This window comes from Ctenocephalides felis, unplaced genomic scaffold (genome assembly GCF_003426905.1).
Source record: "Ctenocephalides felis isolate EL2017-DRISC unplaced genomic scaffold, ASM342690v1 CF-g0.4_SCAFFOLD_02897, whole genome shotgun sequence".
NCBI lineage: Eukaryota > Metazoa > Arthropoda > Insecta > Siphonaptera > Pulicidae > Ctenocephalides > Ctenocephalides felis.
Window position 1 is genome coordinate 1 of NW_020539051.1, and position 8135 is coordinate 8135.

Genomic DNA, 8135 nt, shown 5'->3' on the forward strand with positions numbered 1-8135 from the left:
CAGTAGTCCGAAGAAAGCTAAGAAGTCGGAGCCTATGATTGGTGAATCCACGTCTGCTACAATAAATTTCCAGCTGAATTCTCTTCTTAGCCCGAGGTTAAGCGTAGGTGTTTTTGACCGTATGTTTTAATCCGTGACCATTGGCTGCTTGCAACTCGTAATTTGTCTTGATACCTGCGGATGGACCTCCGAGGATAGCAGGAAACATCTGAACTGTATCTATTAGAAATTAATATTATTATTTTTGTCAAAAACAAATAGGCGACTTTTAGGAGTTTTGTGATCAGCCGTCGCCTTTACTGATCTTTTTCCTCGTTTTTGTATTGGATGTTTTACGTACATATTCCAGGAGCAGGGTGCCTGACATTTTCTTGCTTTTCTGCCGAATTGATTATGGTACCAACATTTGTGTATTCCACCCGTTCTCTACTTTTTGATCTTGATCTTCCTTTTGATTTAAATATCGAATTTGTTTCTGTAAGTCGCGTACTTGCTTGGTTAATTCTCCAGTTGATCACTCTGGCGTTGCTCAGAAGGTTTATTATAGTGCACTTGCTGGTTGAATCTACGTGGTGGATTAACGGCTGTACCTCTAAAATTTTATCTGCGGGTAGCTGCTAGTTTATCTAGAGGCAGGTCGCATTGTGTTTGCAGTATGGCGCGTATGTACGCAGGAAGCCTTTGCATCCATAGTGATCTCTGAACATGCTTTCACCGATTGTCGTGTGGCCAGCAAGGGAACGTAAATGTCGAAGAAACTGCGATGGACGGCGATCTCCTAACTCTTCTTCAGAGGAGGATGTTTGATTCTGGTTCTTCCGAAGCACATAGTCTGCTTATAAGTACTTTCTTCAAGTAGGAGTAGGGGTTTTCTGTCGGCGGTGTTTAATGACATCTTCTACTTCTCGAGCCTGTTTCTCCTCGAGAGTTTGCGATACATATGAGAATCTTGTGTTCTCATTGGTTATTGTTGCGATGTCAAACTGTGCTTCAATTTGTGAAAACCAGAGATCCGGGCTGTTCTCCCAAAATGGTGGAATTTTCACCGATACTCGATTCACTAAGTCGAGTTGAGAAATTTGCTTTGAAGGAGACTCTTGTAAACACTTCGAAGAGTACCTTCTGAATCCATGCTTGAAGTTTTTTTTTATATGCGGTTGTCCACTCGTCGGGGTCACCAATTTGTGGGTATTTCCACTATATATTATTTCTTCTAAAAAAAAACTCAATAATATAATATAATATTTATTGTATACATACATTGCATAAATACAGTAGTATATATGATCAGTGTTGTTGCTTAGTCTGAACCTGGATTTAATCTTCTCCGGGTCCTAGAGGCTGGTCCGTTCCCGACTGCGGCGAATGCGGTAAAGAGATCGATTATCGTAGGTAGGTCCGTTTTATACTCTGACCAGCAATCCCCACTAGTTCACTGGCCAGTTGTGCGCATATTACAGGCGCCATCCTGTGGTATTTAGGTTCAAGATATATTGGGTGCGCCATCTGGTCGCCACACCCACATTTTTTTACTTTCTTATTTCTTTTTTAATTAAACATATACCACCAATGCAGCTAAACCTTGTTTTTGCCGGGAACTTATCATAATAACTTTATTATCAAAGATACAAAACGACAAAAGTGTCAATTGTCTCACAAGAACTAGACTGAAAAACGAAGTCTAGTTGTAAAGTCTTAGATTAATATATATTAAAATATTTAGCCACAAGTGTACATAGATTTTTAGAGTGTCTAGGTAGAGTTGCTCTAGCACCTCTCACCTACTCCTCTCCTAGAGTACGAAAGTGCTCTCGGAACAGGAAAACACTTTACAGTGTACAGACAACGGTGGAGCGCTCTAGCTAGAGAGTCTACACTCTACCTAGATTTTTCTCTACAGTGTAAAGCCGCCTTTAGTAATGAAAATATCGAAGATTCTGTAAAAACTTTATATTTATTTACATTATTTACTATAAGAACTATATTACATTAATACTGAAAGCAATTTTAATTTATCAAATAAGCATATCACTCATCATTCAGTCGTATGTGGTAGAACAACACATTTTAGTTTATATTCGGTGACAGGCTTTGTCACGGCCCTCATATAATAGTTTTTGTATCAAAAACGTTTAAAAATAATAGCTATATGATGTTCTAGATGCTGTTTTAATCTAAATGATTTATTCGCTCACAGCCTGGAATCAGTTTCTTTCAAGATCTAATAACCTGACCGCTAAAAGCTGAGTTCAAAAAAAAAAAACACGAAAATGCAATATGATGATCTTCTATTAACTTTTATTCTAGTAGATCACTGGTGTTCCTAATGTTATACATCAAAACCCTATACGGCTAAGAACCGTATTAGTACAAAATAAATATATAATACAAAATAATTTAAAAAATCTTGGGACACAATGGTCTTGAAACCCAAAATATAAGGTTTTTTATCAAAATAGGGATAAATTTTGTAATTTATAATTTCTATAAGTTTGTAAATTTCCATAAATTTGTATAAAATTTGGTAAAATTGGATACATGTAATCGCCTTAATTTTTACCGTTTTTTGAGGACTTTTTAAACTGGCAAGGAATGACTGAATCTTTTGGAACTTTTTAGGGTTATTTATCATATATTAAAATACCCAAAAAAATTGTTTTTTAATTTTTTTAAATGGTTGCCGTAAAAATAAATCTGCCAAGACCCTCTCGGAAAAAGCCATCAATTTGCGGGCGTTCTCACTTTTCGTACGGTGATCTGAAATCAAAAAAATTAGTTTGTACGTGTTCATAAAACATATATCTTCTAGTTGAGCCCAAAAAAAAGTCACAAAATCGTAAATTGGCACACCTCAGAAAAAAAAAGTTTGATTTTTCACCTTTTTTTCAATGTTTCTTTTGATAAAAGGGTTAATTTTTGAAAATTTTATTGGAATGTTTGAGGCTTAACTAGAAGCTATACTGTAAAGCAGATGTGTGCAAAATTTCATTGGAATCGGTTGAGAACTTTTTGAGTTATCCCACCCGCAAATTTCAAAAATGTTGTTTGAGAAAAATGCGTTTAAAGTTTTGACACATAGAAACTGTATGATTAAAGTGGCTTACCGATTAATCAGCGATTTCAGGGCCATATAGAAGTCCTTCGGTACGTTCAAGGAACTCGTTTTTCTTTGCAAGTTCCTGCAGACATGCTTGACGAGCTTGTTTTGGTGGTCAAAGAGCGCTTCTTGATTCACTCTCGCTTATCGATTTTCTCTTTATATGACATGGATTGACGGCCAATAACAATTTGCAGTGAGTTTATAAGTTGTAAGATAAAATTTAACGCATCATTGAACAATCCTGCAGATATAAAAGCACTAATCTCTACGATCTTCCGTCCAGAGTTGAGATGTTTTGGACAGAGGCGCCAGAGAGTAGAATTATAACTTTCATTTGCATTCTGAGTGTGACCTCCTAAACATCTTTCAAGCAAGTCATCCCGAGATAAATCGTCAAAAATTGGCTTTTTTTTACATGTATCGCCCCCCTTTATAAATTATGTCTATAATACTAATATTTTTTTCTGCAATGTAGTAAATATTAGTAAATTGGAATATAGGTTATATCATATGTTTACATAGATTTATAATTATTAATAATAATTAGACTTGAAATTTGGTAACAATTTATACATGAATAGTTAACCCCTTAACTTAAAATGACGAGCAGAGCCCGCGTGCGATGACTAGGCCAAACTTAAATTTTACGGGCATAGCCCGCGTACGATGATCGGGCCAGAAGTGAATGTTACGGGCATAGTCCGCGCGGTGTAATCGAGCCAGATGTAAATATTACGTTGAATATTTGCTACGCAATTACGCGGTAGGCGCAAGTATTATAAAATATATTTTATATAAAACTAAAATAAACACGAAATATAAAAATAAAAAAATACGAAATACAAAATTAGTAACTCTAAAATACAAAATCAGTTACTGTAAAATACAAAATGAGTAACTCTAAAATACAAAATTAGTAGACGGTAACGGTATGATATATTTCAAAGCATTCTGGTACATGTAGGAGAACTTCATACTTCTTGCATTCCCACGTTGTTTCTTTGCGTTTTTGATATTTGTTACAAACTGCACAACGTCTTGACGATCTTAATTTTGATGGTGTTTTGTCAATATGCTTTGGAAAATGGCCCCATTCCTTCGTCAAAAGTCTATCTGGCGCATCAGCAAAAGCTAATACGCCTCGTACTCTGTAAGCCGGTTTTGGCATATTCTTTAATAAATATTCAGCAATGTTGATCTTATAGTCGACATAACATTGTTTCTTTTCGTGATTCAGTTTTTTCCATAAGATATAAGAATTAAAAAGGCCAATATCAAACAGATAAAAAAAATTTTATATCCTTTCATGTTTTTCCTCATTATTGGAAAACATCTTGGAGATCAATTCCATTCATTCTCTTATTGTACTCTGTAACACAATTTGGCTTTAAAATGCGTTTAGATCCTAGCGAAATCATTTCGACTGTTTCAAATTTTGTCGATAACATATAAACATCTCGCTTGTCTTTCCATTTTAGAGCGAGTATTCGGTTGCAGCTTCTTATAACGTACTCCCCTTTTTTTAATTTTACACTGCATAAATCTTTTGGCATATTTTTCCTATTCGAACGTACTGTGCCAATTACATTTGTTTTATATTTATATGATAAGGTCATAAATAATTTTGGAGAAGAATAACAATTGTCTGTGTATAAAGTGTGACCTCTGTGCAACACTGATTCAGCAAGTTTTTGACTACACTTTCTGAAGCGCTATCTTCATAGTTCAGTTTGACCTCGCCGGTATATATTTTAAATCCAAAGCAATAGCTTATTGGACTAACATAGTTTATAAAATTTAACCCCAAACCTGGCTCTTTTCGATGGGTTAAATTGTTTATAAGATAAACGCCCCTTGAATTTCATAAGAGATTCATCTATGGAAATGTCTAGTTTCATTACATACAGATCTTTGAATTTCTGGTTTAAAAAATCAATTATAGGTCTAACTTTGTACAATTTGTCTGTTTTGTCAACTAGACTGTTATTTGAAAAATGCTAAAACCTTGTAATTTGCAGAAATCTCCTGTAAGGCATTGATTTTCTAAATATGGGTGTTTTGATAACAGCCCTTTGCGACCAGTTCATTTGGATTCTTGGTTTCTTCACCTGCGACATTAATATGGTCAATGCAAAATATCTTCTAATTTCGTTATTGTCTACAGAAAACCAAGTGTCGTCAATTTTTTGTGTAGTATGTGAAGTTTGCCGAATTTGATTTGCATACTGATTCGTGGCGGTCACAAATGTTTCAAAAATATCATCAAATATTAGATTAAATGTATCTAACTCTGATCTATAATTTCCTAAATGGCATAAGGCTGCCTCTGTTATACCAGAAGTCATCGTATAGTCCCAGATTTTTGGATTATTTTTTTTTTGCTTTCCAAAGCCAGGGTTAGTCAGTTATACGAGTCGTGCGACCGGGCCCGAACGCTGCGCCAGTTTGTTTACATTTTTGGCCCAACATTTTCGAATCTGAAATGTAAGTTAAGGGGTGAATTATCTCCAGAATAAATCAACATTTACAATCGAAGATATAATTTGGAAAAAACAATAATTATATATATAACTTATAAATTAATCTTGTCATTATTAATAAACTACTAGCGTTTGTAATTGATTGGGAAAATAGTATTTTCTTTCTCTAAATTTATTATGATTACCTTCTTTCGTTTTGGTATAAATTACATTCCCAAAACAGGTGATCTATTGTTTTCTCTCCGCTTCCGCAATCGCATGTTGAGTCCATTGTGATACCTATTCTTTTCAAGTGATTTTTGCAGAAAGTGTTTCCAAATCTCAGTTTACAGATAACCGACATGAAATTTCTATTTGCTCTCAGGTTTTCAAACCATGTATTTTGCGATACCTATACGTACCATTCTATACGTACCTTCAACATTCTCTCGAAAGTTTTGAAAATACATGAAAGCAATGAAATTTATCTGTAAGAATTCGGCATTGTAAGATTTTTATTTGGTTTGAAACACGGTATTAATATGATATTTCTCCATTCTTTAGGAATTCAATTGTTTGCTATTATATCATTGAATATGTTTATTCGTTTGATCTTCAGACTGTTTGGAGACTCTTTAATCATTTTGTAGTTAATTTGATCAAGTCCGGGAGCAATTATTTTAACGCCTTTTCCATTTAATTTAACGTGAAGGTTAAAATTAATTTGTTGGACAATTTCCCATAAATGTAAAATTGGGTTTATAATGAAACTCTTGTTGATTTATTTGTTTCACTAATTCATTCACTTATGATTTAGATGTACATAACTTACCTATTTTGTGCTTTAAATTTAACTGATTTCGCGAGCTACGCGGGTACTTTCTTATAGACGCTTAAACTTTTACTGAATTTTTATACCTAAGATACATAGATTTTTAGTTTTATGCCAGTGTGTGAGCGTACAATTTTGTGCATGTGCACTGTTTCATTTTGGTCGGAGCAGAATTTGCTCTATACTGGAGCTCCAACCACCAACAAACATGGTTTATATTATGACTGAATTTATTTGATCAAGACGAAAAATATTAACAATATAATTCGTAAAATTGAAATATATGATATTTTTTAAAAATATTAATATATTGTAATTTTATTCAAACTAAACTTAAAACTGTGAAAAAAATGAAAATTACTGTTATTATTAAATATAATTAATTAATTATATAAAATCTAAAATATACAATGAAAAAATACTCTCATGATTACGGTAATTATTATTTTTGTATATTGAAAGATAGTGGACATAATTTTGTTAAAGGTCTGGTATATAAACCTTTAGCAGTTTTAAGTACAGCAACTCGTATTCTATCGTCTGGTCCTTTTTTGTCTCAATTACCTTCGCGATGTTCCATTGGAGAGGAGGAGTATTATCTTTTTTAATTAAAACAATTGTCCCATTTTCGAGATTGGGGTTGGTTTTATACCATTTTTTGCGACCTTGTAATTGTGACAAACATTCAGTGGACCAGCGATTCCAAAATGTCTGCTGTAATTTATTTCTATTTTATTTATTCATATATCATACCCAGGTATTTGACGGTCTCTTTAGCAGGAATTGTGCGGTTAAAGATTCTAACTGGAGGACATGTGTCTTTTCGAAGGGTGAAGGTAACATTTACCGACTTGGAATTGTTAACTTCGATTCTCCACAGCTTAAACCATTGTTCCATTTTGTCCACATGAACTTGAAGGAGTAATGATGCCATTTCGGGATTCTGATGCTCGGGAATAACGCATGTGTCATCTGCAAACATGGCTATATTGGTATTGCAATGAACAGGAAAATCGGCAGTGTATATAAGAAATAATGTTGGTCCCAAAACACTTCCTTGAGGAACTCCGGCTCTAATATTTCTCATTTCTGACTGAACACCATTTATGTAGACGTAGAATTTTCTGTTTTGTAAATAAGAGTTAAGTAAAATATATAGGTTATAAGGCAAACGTTTTTTAAGTTTATATAAGAGACCTTTATGTCATACTTTATCAAAAGCATTCGTGAGGTCTAGGAAGACTGCAGAGCAATAATTTTTTGAGTGAAGAGCTTCATTGACTGTATTAACTACTCTGTGGATTTGTTGGATTGTTGAATGCTATTGTCGGAAGTCAAATTGGTAGTTAGGTATTAAGTTTTCAGAGTTTATACGTTTTAAAATAAGTTTCTCAAAGGTTTTTGATACACAAGAAAGTAGGCTTATTGGTCTGTATGACGAAACTAAATGATGGTCTTTACCGGGTTTAGGAATTAAAATTATTTTAGCAGTTTTCCATGCTTCTGGAAAGCAACAAAGTCTATTATTGCATTGAAGGTTATAACTAAATATCTTGTCAACTTCTTGGATGCTTCTTTTAACATTCTTATCGTTATTTTGTCATGTCCTGGGGATTTTCCTGATTTGGATGATTTGATTAAACCGGAAATTTCTGAAAATGTGGTTCTGTTAACGCTATTAGTTGTTCTTATATTCTGGTGAAGATAATCATTGATGAAGTCTTCTTCGCTACGTCTACATTGA

The 8135-nt window shown here is 33.8% G+C and overlaps 1 pseudogene; it reads right to left on the reverse strand.

Annotated features, from left to right (window-relative positions):
* Positions 1 to 4712: 4712 nt before the first annotated feature.
* LOC113381440 lies at positions 4713 to 5445 on the reverse strand (annotated as a pseudogene).
* Between the last annotated feature and the right edge of the window lie 2690 nt (positions 5446 to 8135).